We start from the raw sequence: 21,461 nt of genomic DNA on the forward strand, positions 1-21,461 counted from the left end.
CAGGCTAACTAAGACACAAGGCAGCAAACAAAAGATGACACAGGCCACTTCCCGAGATAGCCTGACAATAGACTTCTTAGCCCTCAGTAAGCACAACTGCTCCCAAAAGGAGAGAATAGGGCCCTTCATAGATCAGCAAGGCGGCCTTTGAATTTTGCTACAGGAGATGGGGCAGATACTAAATGAGTATTTTGCATCAGTATTTACTGTGGAAAAGGACATGGAAAATATAGAATGTAGGGAAATAGATGGTGACATCATGAAAAATGTCCATATTAAAGAGGAGGAAGTACTGGATGTCTTGAAAAGCATTACAGTGGATAAATCCCCAGGACCTGATCAGGCATACCCTAGAACTCTGAGGGAAGCTAGAGAAGTGATTTCTGGGCCTCTTACTGAGGTATTTGTATCATCGATAGTCACAGGTGAGGTGCTGGAAGACTGGAGGTTGGCTAATGCGGTGCCACTGTTTAAGAAGGGTGGTAAGAACAAGCGAGGGTCTTATAGACCGGTGAGCCTGATGTCAGTGATGGGCAAGTTGTTGGAGGGAATCCTGAGAGACAGAATGTACATGTATTTGGAAAGGCAAGGACTGATTGGGGATAGTCAACATGGCTTTATGTGTGGGAATTCATGTCTCACAAACTTGATTGAGTTTTTTGAAGAAGTAACAAAGAAGATTGATGAGGGCAGAGTAGGAGATGTGATCAATATGGACTTGAGTAAGATGTTCGACAAGGTTCCCCATGGGACACCGGTGAGCACGGTTAGATCTCATGGAGTACAGGGAGAACTCGCCATTTGGATACTGAACTGGCTTAAAGGTAGAAGACAGAGGGTGGTGGTGGAGGGTTGTTTTTCAGACTGGAGGCCGGTGACCAATGGAGTGACACAAGGATCGGTGATGGGTCCACTACTTTTTGTCATTTATATAAATGATTTGGATGTGAGCATAAGAGGTATAGTTAGTAAATTTTCTGATGACACCAAAATTGGAGGTGCAGTGGACAGTGAAGAAGGTTACCTCAGATTACAATGGGATCTTGTTCAGATGGGCCAATGGGCTGAGAAGTGGCAGATGGAGTTTAATTTAGATAAATATGAGGTGCTGCATTTTGGAAAAGCAAATCTCAGCAAGACATTTACACTTAATGGTAAGGTCCTAGGGAGTGTTGCTGAACAAGGAGACCTTGGAGTGCAGGTTCATAGCCTCTTGAAAGTAGAGTCACAGTAGATAGGGTAGTGAAGACGGCATTTGGTATACTTTTTTTTGTTGGTCAGAGTATTGAGTACAGGAGTTGTGAGGTCATGTTGCAGCTGTACAGGACATTGGTTAGGCCACTGTTGGAATATTGCATGCAATTCTGGTCTCCTTCCTACCAGAAAGATGTTGTGAAACTTGAAAGGATTCAGAAAAGATTTACAAGAATGTTGCCAGGGTTGAAGGATTTGAGCTATAGGGAGAGGCTGAACAGGCTGGGGCTGTTTTCCATGGATCGTCGGAGGCTGAGGGGTGACCTTATAGAGGTTTACAAAATTATGAGGAGCATGGATAGGATAAATAGACAAAGTCATTTCCCTGGAGTGGGGGAGTCCAGAACTAGAGGGCATAGTTTAGGGTGAGAGGGGAAAAATGTAAAAGACACCTAAGAGGTAACATTTTCACTCAGAGGGTTGTACATGAATGGAATAAGCTGCCAGAAGAAGTGGTGGAGGCTAGAACAATTGCAACATTTAAAAGCCATCTGTGTAGGTGTATGAATAGGAAGGGTTTGGAGGGATATGGGCCAGGTGCTGGCAGGTGGGACCAGATTGGGTTGGGATATCTGGTCGACATGGACAATTTGGGTCAAAGGGTCTGTTTCAGTGCTGTATATCTCTAAAACTCTATGATTCTAAGCCCTAAAGGCAGCCTCACTCCTCACACATACTGGAACTGCACAAACGATGCTCAGACTGAAAGGCACCAAGGTACCTTGCTTGTACTAACCACAATGGAAACCCATTGATACCTGGATGAGAAACATTAGCACCTACCCTCACAGAGGACAGAATCTCTTAACTCAATCATGGACTGATTGCTGCTACTGGACAGCTGGTTGTCCTCCCATTGATTGTGTTTTACTCTTGATTGTACTGTATTTCATACCACATTTCTGTATCCTGATAAAAACTGCCTGTGCCCACTGCTCAGGGAAGAGAACCCTTGAACTACCTGGACAGACTCTCAGTTCTGTGTCAGCCTAGTCAATTTTTCTTCCAGCGATATCACTTGTAATAAACAGCTTGTCAATTTCACCCTTTCCGCACTTGTGTGGTCTCTGTTCGATTGGGCTCAATTCTCCAACACTTTCTTTCCAATGTTTAAAACAACAGATTAGCACAGTGGTTAGCACCATTACCACACAGTGCCAGGATCTGGGTTCATTTCCAGCCTCAGACAACTGTCTGTGTGGAGTTTGCAAATTCTCCCTGTGTCTGCATGGATTTCTTCCAGGTGTGTTGGTTTCCTCCCACAATCTAAATATGTGCAGGTTAGGTACATTGGTCATGGTATATTGCCCGTAGTGTTCAGGGATGTGTAGATTAGGTGCATTAGTCAGGGGAAATGTAGAGTAATTGGGTGGGGCAATGGGTCTGAGTGGGTTACTCTGCGGAGTGTTGGTGTGGACTTGATGGGATTCTATGAAAAAGCAAATATTTTCAATGCATGGAATGATTTTTGATATCATCAACCCAGACTCCCAATGGGGTACAATGTTCAAACAAGGCATAAACAGAAGAAGCAGCCAATGTTCTCTAGTTTTATCCCCTATTAAGTAGTTTTGAGTTTAGGTCCATTCCAGAGCACCAAGCAAAAATATTTAGGCTGATAATTTAGTGCAATATCAAACAAACATTGCACTATTACAAGTGTAATCTTTTGGATTGATCACTAAACCAACTCTCCACCTGCTCTGTCAGATGGAGAAGATCCTTTGAACAATCCCTTGGCATTATTTCAGACACGTGTTTCTGTAGATTCTGGATTAATATTTATACCTCAATCAGTATAACAAAACAAACAATTATTCAACTGGTATTTGTGGAGCTTGCTGTGTACTAATTGGCTACCACATTTTATTTATTTTTTCATTCACAGAATGAGGTTCACAGGCCAGGCAACATTTGTGCCCTTCTCTGATTGCCCAGAGGGTGGTTAAAATCAACCACATTGCTGTGGGTCTGGAATCACATGTAAAGATGGCAGTTTCCTTCCTTAATGGGCATGAATGAACCAGATGGGTTTTCCCCCAACAATCCACAATAGATTTATGGTCATCATTCGGCTCTTAATTCCAGATTTTTTAAATAAATCCAAAATCCACCATCTACTGTGTCAGGATTCAATCCCTGGTCCCCAGAACATTATCTGGGTCTCTGGATTAATAGGAGAAAGTGAGGGCTGCAGATGCTGGAGTACCAGAGTTGAAAAATGTGGTGCTGGAAAAACACAGCAGGCCAGGCAGCATCCGAGGAGCAGGAGAATCGACATTTCGGGCATAAGAAGGGCTTATGCCCGAAACGTCAATTCTCCTGCTCCTCGGATGCTGCCTGGCCTGCTGTGTTTTTCCAGCACACATTTTTCATCTCTGGATTAATAGCCCAGCAATGATATTACTATAGCCTCACCTCCCCATTTGCTGTAAAACAATAGCAACTCGACTGAAAAGGTACATACTTGATGCAAGTGAACTTGGGAGATCCTGAGGTTGTGAAAGGCAATGCGTAAATGCAATATTTCACTTGGGAACATAGGAGCAGAACTGGGAGAGTCAATCCCTCAGCCATTCCACCATTCAATACAATTATGCCTGATTTAAAACCCAAATTCCACATTGTCTTAACACCCTTGGCTAACAGACATACATCAATCTCAGACTTCAAATGAACAATTGATCTAATATCAATTGCCATTTGAAAAAATAGTTCCAAACTTCTAACACTCTTTTGTGTGTAGAGGTAATTCCTAATTTCAATCATGGGGTTGAAAAATTGGGATTCGTTTTTTTTCATCAACCATATGTTTGGTACTATCATGGTATTGTCATATTACCACTGTCCTAATGACATATTCAACCTCATAGGATGGTGGCCGAGTCAGGTATCTTTATTTCTCCTGGATAAACAATTTCTTCCCCCAAGAGATTTCAGCATACACATTTGATGTTGAAAATTCTTCAAATATTATAGTTGCAATGGTAATACATATTAGGAGTAACTTTAGCAATGAAATATCGATGTATCTTAGTAATGTAATCAAATTCAGCAACTACTATTCACAATATCAATAAATGAACACTTAAGGTCTTTAATGCTATTTTTTAATGAGCACTGGAAAATTGATGGTCTGAACTGTTGAGATGTACTACCACCTTTGACCTTGAACCAGTCCTGTCCTAGTTATACCAATGCTGGACACTCCTTCCTGACCCACCACTTGCAAACAGATCTGATTTTCAGCACAAATTCTGAGGTAAATAATTCTTTAAATTAATGATCCAGATTTGGCAGCAGTAATGACAAAACTATTATCAACTTTCATTACCATTACTCAACTGGCAGAACCTTCAATAGTCTGCAAATGCACAGAAAAACTTAGACATCCAGAGTTCTCCTCAATGATTTGACACTTCTGCAGAGAGTTCCAGTCCCTTGGACTGAAATCCTTAAATTACTTATGAAGTGACAAAAACTTTCACTTTTATACTGATAGTCTCATTATAGAAGCTACTGAAGAAACTTCACCTTGTTGAATGAGTTATAACAGGATTTTTAATTATCTACAAACTTTATATAGGTAGCTAATCAGCCCCCACCCCACCACGCCCCCGCCCCTGGCCACTGACCCAAGAAAGCCAATTTTAAATTTTAGAATCCTAATTTCATGCATTAAAACTTCTTTTAAAGTTTGCAAATTATATTTTAGCTTTTATATTAATCCAATCAAAATCATTTATTTCACTCTCTGAAAGTATAAATTAAAAGGGAGGATAGAAATTTTAACCTTCTGTTTTGCTGCCTGTGAGAGTAATTCAAGGTGATTGACTGCTTTGTGTACTTGGTGACATCACTTTTGCTGAGCTTTTGGAGTTTGCTTTAACTTGATGCCAGATTCAAACAGCTTTCAGGAAAGGGGAAGTCCGCATCCCAGAAATTATTTATTCTCCAATGACATCTTCCTTTCAGGTCAGGAGGAAGCACAGTTCCTTTGCTGTTGATCAGAAAATCTTATTCTTTGTGTTTTATTACATTAAGGTTTAGATAGAATGCAGTAGTTTGGGACAGGGAAAACCTATTATATATGATATCTGACTAATATGGGAGGATGCAAATGATTTTACAGTGCAATCAGCATTTGTACACAATTCTCTTCAGTTTTTGTGCATTTCCTTCAAAATTACTGTGAATGAGTGAAAAACCTGACATGTAACTTATTTCTTTATTTTTTAACTTTGTACCTAAGATTTTGTACCCAGATACCTTTGTACTTAAGATGGCATCAGGAATGGCGACATTGTACACTTTTCACCATACTCTTGTATCCCTGTACATGAGTACACATGACAATAAAACCTAATTCTAATTTTAGGCCACCTCTTCTCCTATACACATTGTGTAAAGTCTGAATTATATTCCAACAAATCTATATATCTCTAAGATCCTTAACCTTTTATCATTTACAAAATTGTGTTTCTTAAATTTACCCTTAGGCAACACCTAAAGTCATACTTTAGTTTTCAGGTTAAAAAATAGTTGGTGCTCAAATGGCTTTATTTTGTGTTAAGGCTTTGGTGCTCAAGCTGCAAGCACTCTCACAGTAGTGATGATTTCATGCATTGGAGACTGTCCAACAGTAACCAAGTGTACAGACAGAAGAGGTTGATGATAATAGTGTTTCAATGGAGCCTCACCTGCAAACTGAAAATGGAATGCACGTAAGGTAAAATTTTCTGCCCTACTTAAGATTACTATGGTAACTAGTAGCGAACAACGTCTCAACAGATTACCCAGCCAAGCATCTTTATTTATTTTTATTATTTATATAGCGCACGATCAGAGAAGGAGAACACATGAACCTAGGAAACTGTTATCACATACAGTCTTATTTCTTTTTCTCTCATGTCCAGCTGCACTATTCTGTCTCTGTTACCCAAAAATATCAAGTATCGAGTTTGATGCCAGCTCAAGGTTCACTGTCAGCCAGGTACTCACAGTTTTAAAAAAATGGCTGATGATCTTGACATATCATTGTGGTCATCATCTCTTACAAACATGTCTTTCAGGGAAAAGGGTACACATAACAGGAGGCCGTGCTTTTAGACAGTAGAGGAGTCACTCTTTCTCCTTAGAAGGAAATTATCAACATTCTGAGTCAGTAAATAATTGGAAAGCCAGAAATATGGCCTCAGCAAGCTCATGGGTGATAGCTTGTATTTTCATTGCTTATGTTCTTTTTTATTGATTCACTCATTCTAACTCTTATCCCCATTCATGCACAGCAGTTTTAAGAGATACATCCGTGCAAGCATTAAAATTATGTTCTTTCCCTGCTGTTGCAAGTGCCCAAGAGGAGGATAGAGCCAAGCAACTTTGCCCAAGTACCTCACTACATTCTGAATTATCATTCCAATATTGGCAACTGCTATCTGTGAAAGCTTATTCGTAAGATACAGCAGAGTACAATTGCTAAACCAGTGAGCATAAGAAAGGAGTGAAAGTGTGGAAGAAACAAATTGCAGATCTGAGGTTCAACTGAAATGTTCTTTACTTGATATTCACTGGGATTTAGGATCTGCCTTAAAACAATTCCCACAACTTCAGGGTATTTATTACAATAATTAAGGAACATACCACAGAAATGTGCACACTAAGTAGGGTGGGAGATGGGGTGTGCATCCATGGAGGACACACTAATTGTGAAGTGTCATATTGCTGCGGATAAACATACGTTCATTCCAGATTACTTTTAAAGGATTGTCTTTTGGCTGAGGTTATGAGCTCAAGCAGCCTCTCATAAAGGTTGTGATTAGAGCTATAGGAACCAATACCGCCAACATTTAGTGGTAAATCTATAAGCACAGAGCTTGGTGAGAGTTGGTTCAAGCTGTTAAATACAGTAGTCGAAAAGTGTGGCACTGGAAATGAAGGGCTTATGCCTGAGACAGTGACTCTGCTGCTCTTCAGATGCCGCCTGACCTGCTGTGCTTTACCAGTACCACATTATTCAACTCTGATTTCCAACATCTGCAGTCCTCATTTTCTCCTGTTAAATACAGTAATTAAACAGGAGTTTGGATCAAGTGGGAATTGGTTGTAAGTTGTGTTTTAGTACTAATTAACAATAAATAAGGATATAAAAATAATTAGAATAATGATTGAAATTTAAGAAATAAAACTAAAAATCAACTTTGCAGAATTTATCAAATTTAAAAGAACAGTGTTTAATAAAAATCTTATCTTCATAAACAATATGAATATCGAAGGATAATAAACACACATAGATATACAGATAAATACACAAAATGAAATGTTCACTGAGATCCATTAGCTGCAATATCCTGTCCTAAACGGGAATTCTAAAAGGTTTCCTTTATCCTGAGTATCACATTTGCAAGAGATGCTTTAAAATTGATTGAACTCAACCTCACAATTTCTGAATTTTTGGAGCTATTGGACTCATTGTAGAGTTTACAAAAGGCTGTGAAGTTTCTGGAGTACCCACCCTCCGAGATGGTCATTCTGCAACTGCCAAATGTTCAGGAGGATAGTAACTGGGTAAGAATGAAGTGACAGAGCAAAAGAGGCAGGCAGCACAGGAATCATTTACATTCGTGGCACTTTATGACCTTTAAATTTCTTCTCTTGTTCTCTCAACTCAGATTTTTATTTTATGTGCACAGTTTCTAATTTGAAAGTGCTGTGAAATAACTTAATGATTTCTTCACATGCGGATAGATTTTTTAAACTTTTGAATTTAAAGATTTGCATTGATGGATTGAAAGATCTGAGCAGAATTTTATTTGATATCATTGAAGAGAATGCTACAAAACAAAGCTTCAAAATGCAGGTCCTTTGATTCTTTTTTTTCTGGTAATGCAGTCAGAATTTATCTTTGAAATTTTTGCTTTGAAATCCCTTGTGCATTGTTCTGTGGCTTCAAAAGAATTTAGTAAAGAATTTTAAAGTGGAATCATGCATGGAAACACTAACTAAAAGATATGAAATCTAAGTCCATAAATGATTGAAACAGTTCCATTAATTGTGTTTGTCATTGCATGCCAGACCAGCAAATTCAAACAACAAATAATTTTTTACTGTAATGTCTGAAGATACTTGTAACACTGTAAACAAGACATTAAATAACATGAAGGAGTTCTGATTTAATCTCTGAACTAAGGAAAAGTACCATTTTGTTTCTTTGAAATATTCACATATCTGTAGCCATTTCCCTTGTCCATCAAAAAAAAATCACTTTACTGTTTTCTTGTATAAACCATTTCACACCATTTAGCTTTTGAAAGGTATATCAACAAAATGATAAAAATGTCCTGGTTTAGAAATCAGACAACCAATTCAGTAGAGAGGAATAAAGGAGAAACATTAAAAGGACCATGTCAAGTTCACTATACAATAAATTTCCAGCAGTACAGTGATCAAGTAGCTCTGTTATATTCAGTCATTAACTCATTAATATCTTGCCCATAGCTATGATGGCTAAACAGCAGCAATTACTCATGCTAATGATTTTTTTTCTTTTCAACAAGTGGCATAGAGTATAAACTTTCTGATATTATGGTCTGCACAAAGATATTAAAATTATTTACAAATATATTTGTTGCAAAATTACTGCAGAAACATGCATACAATGTCATTAGTATTGAAAAATTTCATTCCATTTCCCATCACCATGGAGTTTATTTGAACTCCGAGCAAGAATCAAATACAAAATGAAATAAGTGTCATTTTAACGGAATTTAGATGTCATTGACCTACATTCTGATCAGGATGGCAAAGATCAGGTGGCCCTTAGACATCAGCCATGTTCAGATAAGTGGCAGAGATAGTATTTCTAGAGGGTCTGACCAAAAAGAATAAGATGGATTTCACAACATGGGAGACTGTAACTTAAATTATGGGACAAATAGAGAACGTACTTTTGTTTTTAATTTACCTGCATGCCCCTTGGTCTTTCTCATCAATATACTGGCAGGGAAATTTGCTAGAACTGCTTGGGAGGATTTAAACTAGTAAGGTGAGGGGTTGGGGTGGGGGGTGTGGGGGGTCCGGTGGGGAGTGGGGTGGGACCCAGGGAGATAGTGAGGAAAGAGATCAATCTGAGACAGGTACAGCTGAGAACAGAAATGAGTGAAACAGTCAGGGCAGGCCGGGACAAGGTAGGACTAATAAATTAAACTGCATTTATTTCAATGCAAAGGGCCTAACAGGGAAGGCAGATGTACTCAGGGCATGGTTAGGAACATGGGACTGAGATATCATAGCAGTTACGGAAACATGTCTCAGGGATGGGCAGGACTGGCAGCTTAATGTTCCAGGATACAAATGCTACAGGAAGGATAGAAAGGGAGGCAAGAGAGGAGGGGGAGTGGCATTTTTGATAAGTGATAGCATTAAAGCTGTGCTGAGGGAGGATATTCCCAGAAATACATCCAGGGAAGTTATTTGGGTGGAACTGAGCAATAAGAAAGGGATGATCACCTTATTGGGATTATATTATAGACCCCCCAATAATCAGAGGCAAATTGAGAAACAAACTTGTAAGGAGATCTCAGCTATCTGTTAGAATAATAGGGTAGTTATGGTAAGGGCTTTTAACTTTCCAAACATAGTCTGGGGCTGCCATAGTGTTAAAGGTTTAGATGGAGAGGATTTTCTTAAGTGTGTACAAGACAATTTTCTGATTCAGTAAGTGGATGTACCTACTAGAGAAGATGCAAAACTTGAATTACTCTAGGGAAATAAGGCAGGGCAGGTGACTGAGGTGTCAGTGGGGGAGCACTTTGGGGCCAGCGACCATAATTCTATTCATTTTAAAATAGTGATGGAAAAGGATAGACTGGATCTAAAAGTTGAAGTTCTAAATTGGAGAAAGGCCAATTTTGACAGTATTAGGCAAGAACTTTTGAAAGCTGATTGGAGGCAGATGTTCGCAGGTAAAGGGATGGCTGGAAAATGGGAAGCCTTCAGAAATGAAATAACAAGAATCCAAAGAAAGTATATTCCTGTCAGGGTGAAAGCGAAGGCTGGTAGGTATAGGGAATGCTGGATGACTAAAGAAATTGAGGTGAAAATGTGTTGCTGGAAAAGCGCAGCAGGTCAGACAGCATCCAGCATCTGCAGTCTTCACTTTCTCCTAGAAGATTTTAACCAACTGTGAATCCTCTTACAAGGATGCCTTCCTTGAAGAAGCTCTCTTCCTCCCTCTACTAGGATTAAAAGAACTTGGATGCTGCCTGACCTGCTGTGCTTTTCCAGCAACACATTTTCAGCTCTGATCTCCAGCATCTGCAGTCCTCACTTTCTCCAAAAGAAATTGAGGGTTTGGTTAAGAAAAAGAAGGAAGCATATGTCAGGTATAGACAGGATAGATCGAGTGAATCCTTAGAAGAGTATAAAGAAAGTAGGAGTATACTTATGAGGGAAATCAGGAGGGCAAAAAGGGGACATGAGATAGCTTTGACATATAGAATTAAGGAGAATCCAGTGGGATTTTACAAATATATTAAGGACAAAAGGGTAACTAGGGAGAGAATAGGGCCACTCAAAGATCAGCAAGGTGGCCTTTGTGTGGAGCCACAGAAAATGGGGGAGATACAAAATGAATATTTTGCATCAATATTTACTGTGGAAAAGGATATGGAAGATATAGAATATAGGGAAATAGATGGTGACATCTTACAAAATGTCCAGATTACAGAGGAGGAAGTGCTGGATATCTTGAAACGGTTAAAGTGGATAAATCCCCAGAACCTGATCAGGTGTACCCTAGAACTCTGTGGGAAGCTAGAGAAGTGATTGCTGGGCCTCTTGCTGAGATATTTGTATCATCGATAGTCACAGATGAGGTGCCGGAAGACTGAAGGTTGGCAAACGTGTTTAAGAAGGGCGGTAAAGACAAGCCAGTGAACTATAGACCAGTGAGCCTGACCTCGATGGTGGGCAAGTTGTTGGAGGGAATCCTGAGGGACAGGATGTACATGTATTTGGATAGACAAGGACTGATTATAGCGATAGTCAACATGGCTTTGAGTGTGGGAAATCATGTCTCACAAACTTGATTGAGTTTTTTGAAGAAGTAATAAAGAAGATTGATGAGGGCAGAGCAGTAGATGTGACCTATATGGACTTCAGTAAGGTGTTCGACAAGGTTCCCCATGGGAGACTGATTAGCAAGGTTAGATCTCATGGAATACACTGAGAACTAGCCATTTGGATACAGAACTGGCGCAAAGGTAGAAGACAGAGGGTGGTGGTGGAGGGTTATTTTTCGGACTGGAGGCCTGTGACCAGTGGAGTGCCATAAGGATCGGCGCTGGGCCCTCTACTTTTCATCATTTACATAAATGATTTGGAGGTGAGCATAAGAGGTACAGTTAGTAAGTTTGCAGATGACACCAAATTGGAGGTGCAGTGGACAGCAAAGAGGGTTACCTCAGATTACAACAGGATCTGGACCAGATGAGCCAATGGACTGAGAAGTGGCAGATGGAGTTTAATTCAGATAAATGAGAGGCACTGCATTTTGGAAAGCAAATCATAGCCTGACTTATATACTTAATGGTAAGGTCCTAGGGAGTGTTGCTGAATAAAGAGACCTTGGAGTGCAGGTTCATAGCTTCTTGAAAGTGGAGTCGCATGTAGATAGGATAGTGAAGAAGGCGTTTGGTATGCTTTCCTTTATTGGTCAGAGTATTGAGTACAGGAGTTGGGAGGTCATGTTGTGGCTGTTCAGGACATTGGTTAGGCCACTTTTGGAATATTGCATGCAATTCTAGTCTCCTTCCTATCGGAAAGATGCTGTGGAAGTTGAAAGGGTTCAGAAAAGATTTACAAGGATGTTGCCAGGGTTGGAGGATCTGAGTTACTGGGAGAGGCTGAACAGGCTGGGGCTGTTTTCTCTGGAGCGTCTGAGGCTGAAGGGTGACCTAATAGAGGTTTACAAAATTATGAGGGGCATGGATAGGATAAATAGACAAAGGCTTTTCCCTGGGGTCGGGGAGTCCAGAACTAGAGGGCATAGGTTTAGGGTGAGAGGGGAAAGATATAAAAGAGACCTAAGGGGCAATGTTTTCACGCAGAGGGTGGTACATGTATGGAATGAGCTGCCAGAGGATGTGGTGGAGGCTGGTACAATTGCAACATTTAAGAGGTATTTGGATGGATATATGAATAGGAAGGGTTTGGAGGGATATGTGCCGGGTGCTGGCAGGTGGGACTAGTTTGGGTTGGGATATCTGGTCGGCATGGACAGGTTAGACCGAAGGGTCCATTTCCATGCTGTACATCAGGCCCTGCTTTATTTTCCAAAAGATGGTCAGGTTTTGCTCCTTCTCTTGTAGGTGCATCTACCTATTGATAAAGAAAATTTTCTTGAACATATTTCATAAATTTCTCACCAACCAAGCCCTTAATATATATAGCTCGTGGGAGGCTGTTGTTGCTTACATTGGGAACTCTTGAAATGCAGGCGACTGGCATTTTTCTGAGGGCTTGAGCACCTTGAGTGTTCACATGCTGCACTTCAGCTGTCGACTGGACAAGGTTTTTATTTTTTCATTGGCATCGCTGACTGACCAGCATTTATTGTCCATCCCAATATCCTGCTAGCTTTTGCTTGAGGTGATGCAGAAGGAGCAAACCTGCTCAGAGAAGGCAACATGTTTTGCTCCTATTTTGCTGTTGCCATTTCTTTGGGGATAGAACTCATCACTTCCACTGATCTGTAGGACTGGAGAAGATGACTGAGTTTCTTCAAAATCTGTATCCCCACTCTTTATAGAGTGGACTGAAACCATAAAAGTCATATTTTCTATACTTTTAACCATTGTGTTGAAATTGCTCAAAACATTATAGGAGTTTAAAAATTAAAGCCAAAAAATGATCACAATTTTTGAGCAGAATACATTAACAATGAGGAAAATTAGGTGAAAAGCACACCCCTGACAGTGATTTGCCTTTCAACTATATGGCTGTTAACAGTTTGGAGAAACCTTTGCGTTGGCAACCTACAAAGTAAGAATTTGTTATTAATTCATTTTAGCTACCAAACAGTGTGAACCTGAAAATCTCCTGATGAAAACAAATGTTAAGATATCAATGCCCTACCATGTCATCAAAGGATGTAAATTAGCAATCCCAAACTTGAGAAGAAAAATCAGTGATGATGCATATCAAATCTCGACTGATAGTGTAATACGACAATCACTTAAAAGTACTATGTATGGGTCTGAAAGTGTTAATATCTAAAACCATGCAATGACCATCATCCATATTTAAGGTATTATAGAGACAATGTAAGCCAATGCATTTGTTTATATCAATCACATGCTATAAACCAGTGCATTATTTATCTTTGTACCCTAGTAATTATTTTTAAACATGTAAATGTACTTTCATTTCTTTCCTGGTCGTGAATATGATCTGGTGGAGAAGGAGTTCAGTAGATAAAGGTTGTTTCCTGGTGGCAAATCCTGTAATGAGGATGTTTGGCTGAAGACTTAGTTTTTGCACCAGAAAGGACATTATAATTAATACACATACATAGATAGACATACAAAGGGATGCCCGAAAATGGAGATTCACCGAGATCCCCAGAATGTTATCTGGGTCTCTGGATTAAGAGTCCAGTACTAATATCACTATGCTATCAACTCCCCATGATGATTCCAATATGACCAGTTTTACAATCCAATCAGATGACCATAAGACCCAGGAGCAGAAATTAGGCTGTTAAGCCCATCGACTCTGCTCCACCATTCAATCGTGGCTGATAAGTTTCTCAACCCCATTCTCTTGCCTTCTCCCCATGATCCTTGATCCCCTTGACAACATAGAATCTATCTATCTCAGTCTTAAATATACACAAAGACATGGTCTCCACAGCCTTCTGTGGCAATGAATTCCATAGAGTCACCACTGTCTGGCTGAAGAACGTTCTCCTTATCTCTGTTCTAAATTTGTAAATCCATTCTGATGTGCATCCTGCAAAGAAGTAAAAGGTACCTGAAGAAGAGAGATTGAAGAATAAGTCCTTGTGGGCCAAAAGATCTTCTCAAGATCTATTCCAATTTCCTGTAGATGGGGCCATTGAGTTGCCTTCCCAGTCTCTCTCTCTCTCTCTCTGTCTCTGTCACCATCGCCCGCCCCCATCACCAACCACCAACAACCCCCCCCCACCACCCCCACAGCCGCCTCCAAAACACCAATGCCTTTTCATATGTGTGTGTATGTACATACACGTACAAACAGGAGAGAGTTTTATAAGGGTCTTAGATTTTTAATTAGTTGAGTTATATACTCATGGTTCATACTTGTTTACCTGTAGCTACAGCCTATTTGTAATGAATAGTAATTCTTGTTCAATTCAAAAACCAGTTCCATGTTTTCTGTTAACCCGGATTTACAAGGAGAGGTGAATTGGGGATTTTGGATACTTTGATAAAATATTTAACTTTTCTGGTTGGTCTGAGAATAGGAGTGCATGATTTCTAGTGTACAACTCTGTGAGGTTTTATGTTTTCAACAGTTCAGCTTTGCCAGCTGGGGAACTGTGTTTTCCTAAAGAGGAAGGGAGGAACTGGTCAACCACCACAAAGGTGTGCCAGGAGTTTCATTGAGAACTGACGACCTAAGGTGAACCCTCGTCTGTAGGAATCCTGCCCAAATGGTGGCTTGGACATTGTATGTACTGTAGCTAAGAGATTGAATAAAGGTATTCTCCATTGGCAGAATAATATATGTGTTGTTGTGCGCCAATTCAATATCCAGTGTAAAACCTAGAACATGGAATGAGGGAAGGATCCTTTTCTCCTGCAACAGTCACATGGATAGTTTCACACAGAGGCAGAGACAGTCGAGAGAGAGAGAGAGAGAGATGGAAGATTGTGTGTAACCTGTATACAGTACAGTAATACAATAAACATCTTACTGTTTATGTTATCTGTCTCTTGAGATCTTCCCAAGCAAGAACAAAGTGGCAAGTGATTCCCTTTCAACACTGAAGATAAACTGAATTGGTAAAAATATGGTGGCACTGAGACCATATTTGTTGGAAGTATCTAACAACAGTAAAGACCTAGAAAAAAGTTCAAAAATCTCCTTTGCGATGGATCCAACTTCAAACTGAAGGGAGAGATGCCAGAAAGTTTAAGAACTCCAGAGTAGGTTTGTTGAAGTAATGGAATCATGGAGACTAAGAAAATCCACAACAGAGGTATCCAGATTACATCGCAAGGCAGTGGTCTGAGTGAACATTCTCTATTTTGGATTCAAGCCAGTGAGCCAAGCAGACCTCAAAGATTGGGGAAGGAAATCTTTGGCAGGTTTGGCAAAGCTTGGTAGGTAGTGCAAAGACAGGCTGAATAGGCAACTATCGAATAAAAAAGGTTTGCAGCTTTGATTTTAACAATGCGGCATATGCAGGAGCCATCAGACAGAAGTCGGAGAGTGACTCTGCAAAAATAATATGTTGGAAACACAAAGGAAAATAATTAATCATTTGTAAATTAGATACAATAGCTTGAAACAATTTTCAAGATTTTAAGCTAGAAATGTACTCCAGAAGAGAGATTTTTTTTGAGCAGAAAAGAGACTGCAATGTGACTCAAAATCTGGAGAAACCTTACTCTAAAAAATAATAGGAAAACCTCCATCATTGGATAATTGATGCTTTCTTTAGACTGCAGCGCATACAGGTTTTTTTTTCTTATAATTGTGGAAAGTTATGTACTTTTTTATACTTTTTTTTTACACATTCAGCTGTCATGAGAGTATTCATTGCTTCAATGCATTGAGATGTAAGCTCCATACTTTAGCACAATGGATATGTGGACTCATGGCAGTGAGAGGAGGATACACCTTGAAATATGAGTGGATAGGGTAAACTTACCTTTCTGAAAATTCCCTCATGCAGACAGTTGTCAAACCACCTCTACTATGTTGTGAAGTAGACTTTTTAAATTAACTGCGTTGACTCCATGGAGACAGCCTATCCCCACAATGGAGCCAGCCAGGACCGGAGCACTGGGCACGGACACTCAATGCAAACCAGCCACATCCAAATAAGCCCTGGAGAAAATAGCACAACTCTTGAGTAGGGTGCGGATCAAGTTCTGGCTGCTATTTTTAAATGGCTGTCAGACTTGGTAATAATCTGATCCAACAAATTGAAGTTGCTATAAAACGGTAAGGCCTTATCATTTGAAACATTAGTCCATATCATTTGTCAGTTTTGAATGATTGACATTATAACATGATATATATTTTTGGACTGAATGTTCATTTCTTTCAATCAACTTTACTGGGACTCCATGATTCAATTCACCACATTGCTTGTCTCTGACTCTGTTGGATACTGGAGCTGACAGGTCGCTGGATACATTGAAAGTGTACCAGCTCAAACAAGTGAGGGGCCAACAGAAAACCTGGGATTGTGCTCTAACAATGTGAATTGTGTCAATCATAAAAGGTTAATACTATTGTTGTGGGCAAATAGCATTTTAACCCAAATACAATAATCAATCACTTATTATACTGACTGTGCTGTACGTCTCTATGACTCTATAAGAGAATTGAAAGTTTGATTGAATAGTACAGATCAAATTTTCAAAGTAACTATTTTTTTGACTGATTAAAGAATGTACATAAATATCCAACATTTTTGAACACCTGAAAGATTAAAGAGGTAGATCAAACTTTTCAATAGAGACAAAATAGTATCAAGGCCAATGCTGATAAAGCACAGCAGGTCAGGCAGCATCCAAGGAACAGGAGAATCGACGTTTCGGGCATCAGCCCTTCTTCAGGAATTTTCAGCTCTGATCTCCAGCATTTGCAGTCCTCACTTTCTCCCCAGTGCTGATAAAGCAAATATGCCCAAAATGTTTATCTAATTTTGTTTTGGCATTTCAGGGTTGACAGGGTTTTTACAAATGCATTAAGGCCAAAAGGGAAATTAGGGAGAGAATAGGGCCCCTCAAAGATCAGTAAGGCAGCCTTTGTGTGGAGCCGCAGGAGATGGGGAGAGATACTAAACGAGTATTTTGCATCAGTATTTACTGTGGAATTGCACATGGAAGGTATAGAATGTAGGGACATAGATGGTGACATCTTGATAAATGCTGAAAATGTGTTGCTGGAAAAGTGCAGCAGGTCAGGCAGCATCCAAGGAGCAGGAGAATCAGGAATGAGGAAAAGAAGGGTTCATGCCCGAAACATCGATTCTCCTGCTCCTTGGATGCTGCCTGACCTGCTGCACTTTTCCAGCAACGCATTTTCAGCTCTGATCTCCAGCATCTGCAGTCCTCACTTTCTCCTCGAACATCTTGATAAATGTCTATATTACAGAGGAGGAAGTGCTGGATGTCTTGAAAAGCATAAAGGTGGATAAATCCCCAGGATCTGATCAGGTGTACCCTAGACCTCTGTGGGAACCTAAGGAAGTGATTGCTGGGCTTCTTACTGTGATATTTGCATCATCGATAGTCACAGGTGAGGTGCCAGAAGGCTAAAGGTTGGCTAACGTGGTACTACTGTTTAATAAAGGTGATAAGGACAAGCCAGGCAATGACAGACCAGTGAGCCTGACATCGGTGGTGGGCAAGTTGTTGGAGGGAATCCTGAGGGACAGGACGTACATGTATTTGGAAAGGCAAGGACTGATTAGGGATAGTCAACATGGCTTTGCGCGTGGGAAATCACTTCTCACAAACTTGATTGAGTTTTTTGAAGAAGTAACAAAGAGGATTGATGAGGGCAGAGCGGTAGATGTGATCTATATGGACTTCAGTAAGGTGTCCGACAAGGTTCCTCATGTGACACTGGTGAGCAAGGTTAGATCTCATGGAATACAGGGAGAACTAGCCATTTGGGTACAGAACTGGCTCAAAGGTAGAAGACAGAGGGTGGTGGTGGAGGGTTATTTTTCAGACTGGAGGCCTGTGACTAGTGGAGTGCAACAAGGATTGGTGCTGTCTTCACTACTTTTCATCATTCATATAAATGATTTGAATGTGAGCATAAGAGGTATAGTTAATAGGTTTGCAGATGACACCAACATTGGAGGTGTAGTGGACAGCGAAGAAGGTTACCTCAGATTACAATGGGATCAGATGGGCCAATGGGCTGAGAAGTGGCAGATGAAGTTTAATTTAGATAAATGTGAGGTGCTGCATTATGGGAAAGCAAATCATCGCAGGACTTATACACTTAATGATAAGCTCCTAAGGAGTGTTGGTTAACAAAGACACCTTGGAGTACAGGTTCATAGCACCTTGAAAGTGGAGTCGCAGGTAAATAGGATAGTGAAGAAGGCATTTGGTATGCTTTCCTTTACTGGTCAGAGTATTGAGTACCGGAGATGGGAGGTCATGTTGCAGCTATACAGGACATTGGTTAGGCCACTGTTGGAATATTGTGTGCAATTCTGGTCTCCTTCCAATCGGAAAGATATTGTGAAACTTGAAAGGGTTCAGAAAAGATTTACAAGGATATTGTCAGTGTTGGAGGATTTGTGCTATAGGGAGACATTGAATAGGCTGGGGCTGTTTTCCCTGGAACGTTGGAGGCTGAGGGGTGACCTTATAGAGGTTTATAAAACCATGAGGGGCATGAATAGGATAAGTAGACAAAGTGTTTTCTCTGGGTTACAGATAAGTCCAGAACTAGAGGGCATAGATTTAGGATGGGAGGGGAAAGATATAAGAGGAACCTAAGGAGCAACCTTTTCATGCAGGGGGTGGTACATGTATGGAATGAGCTGCCAGAGGAAGTGGTGGAGGCTACTACAATTGCAACATTTAAAAGGCACCTGGATGGGTAAATGAAGAGGAAGCGTTTGGAGGGATATTGGTCGGGTGCTGGCAGGTGGGACTAGATTGGGTTGAGATATCTGTTCGACATGTACAAGTTGGACCAAAGGGTCTGTGTCCATGCTGTACATCTCTATGACAAATTTGCTGTGTATTTCCAGCATTTTCCCTCTTTATTCATGAATTGGAAACTGGGAAGTAAACAAAATGAGGAAGGAAGTTATACGATATACTGACCCTGTGTATGAACTGGAAGCTCTCCTTTGCTGTGTGCCAGAATATTAAACCATGTAAAAGGGATGCAACACATGTGCTTGGTGCCCAGACAGTCTAACAATACCATCTTCACTGCTTGTAACACTGCAGTTCATCAGGCATAAATTGCTTGCAATATCAGACATTGGGGTTATTCAATACCTACTGAGCAAAGTTGCAAATAATCCAAATGTAAAGCACTGTCAGCAAGGCTCATTAAAACGTAATTCACATGCAAATTGAGGGAATATCTATAATGTACCAGGAATAACTAACTGGATCTGTGCTTGGTCCAAATGCAATGTTGGCCTCAATATTAAGATCTTCCCTTAAAATGATCTCACTACATCCTGCTATTATCTGATGTTTATTTTCACCAGTAAATCTGCAGTGCATGGCAGTCGCTTTTGTCATTGTCTGTTTTGGCCCTTGAGCATAAACAGACTTGATTTTTTCATAGTAACCTTTGTTCAGGTTGAATGAGTCTGCTATCTCAGTCTGCTTGCAGATAAATAATTTATGCTGCATGTATGGAAAATATTTGGATTTCCTCTGTTTGTTGCAGGATTGGAATCAAAGAAAGTATATGCACCAGTCAGGTAATATGGGCATCTTCTGCAATTTGTGATGGTTTACTTTTAAGCTGTCGTCAGTTACAAGAGGATGAGCCATTCATATTTGCGTATTTATCTACATGCAGGGATTAAATGCCCCAGAGGAGTCATCATTGTTCTGTATAGTTCTATAACTCAACTTCAAGACAGACGTAGCCCAATGACTGATTAAAACAATCATCGGCTCAAACTTGGCTCACACAGCTCCTAACCTGCAATGTGCAATTGCATCAGGTAAGTCAAGTTTCCTTGTTTGAATTGACAATTCAATCACATGCTTGCTGAAACACACAGCACATAAGTTTGCTCTGAAACAGTACTTATGTTGAGAAAAACCAGATTCAAACATTGGTGTCACAACAAACAATAGAAAAGCAATCCATCTAACTAATCAGTCAAAGAGTTAAAATGATATGTTTGCCCGAAACGTCGATTTCGAAACTATTTGGATGCTGCCTGAACTGCTGTGCTCTTCCAGCACCACTAATCCAGAATCAATGAATGACCACCTGATAAAGAGCCTAAAAGAATCAATTAAGCACATATAGCTTTAAATTAGCACTGAGCAGAGCACGCTTTCTCCCCAAGCACTATGACTCTGATTCCTCATACTTGATATGCCAGCCCAATATCAGTTCTAATTTACCCAAATTTTCTAAACTTGCATGGTGAGCAAAACAAGATCATTTATAGTCTGCTGAGGTAAGGAAATAAAACTGTGGTTTCAGCTTTCAAAAGGTTTTAAAATGAGAGCAAGATCATGTGACATTGCATCATTTCCTGGAATAATGGATACTCATTAGCATATCACTGTCAAACCTAAACTCTCATACTGTCCTTGTACACCAGTTACTGAAAGTAAGTATGCATGTATGCCAGGTGTTGAAGAAGACAATGGTCGTTTGGCCTTCATAGCAAGAGCATTTGAACACAAGAGCGGAGATACCTTGCTGCAATTTTATAGGGCCTTGGTGAGACCAGACCTGGAGTATTGTGTGCCATTTTGACCTCCTTATCTGAGGAAAGATTTTCTGGCAGTGGAGGAAGTGTAACAATTTGATTTCTGGGATGGCAGTACAAACAGTTGAAGAGAGACTGAATCAATTAGGATTATATTCTATGGACTTCAGAAAAATGAGGGGCAATCTCATAGAATACTATAAGATTCTAATAGAACTGGTTCATTGAAAGTGGAGTCGCAAGTAGACAGAATGGTGAAGATGACGTTTGGCACATTTGCCTTCCTTAGTCAGAACATTGAGTATAGGAGTTGGGATGTCATGTAGCAGGTAAACAAGTCATTTGTGAGGATACTTTCAGAATACTACGTACAATTATGATGCCTTTCTATTGGAATGATGCTGTTAAACTTGAGACAGTGCAGAAAAGATTTACAAAGATGACTAGAGGGTATGACCTAAAGGGAGAAGCTGAATAGGCTGGTCCTTTTTTCCCTGGAGTGTCGGATGCTGAGGGGTGACCTTATAGAGGTTTATAAGTTGGC

General features: G+C 40.1%; 1 protein-coding gene across 42 annotated transcripts in view; it reads right to left on the reverse strand.

The window, feature by feature from the left end:
• Positions 1–21,461, reverse strand: part of trdn (triadin) — a 446,963-nt gene that overhangs the window by 391,838 nt on the left and 33,664 nt on the right. The gene's annotated exons all lie outside the window — the stretch shown is intronic.

This window comes from Chiloscyllium punctatum, chromosome 3, assembly GCF_047496795.1.
Source record: "Chiloscyllium punctatum isolate Juve2018m chromosome 3, sChiPun1.3, whole genome shotgun sequence".
Classification (NCBI taxonomy): domain Eukaryota; kingdom Metazoa; phylum Chordata; class Chondrichthyes; order Orectolobiformes; family Hemiscylliidae; genus Chiloscyllium; species Chiloscyllium punctatum.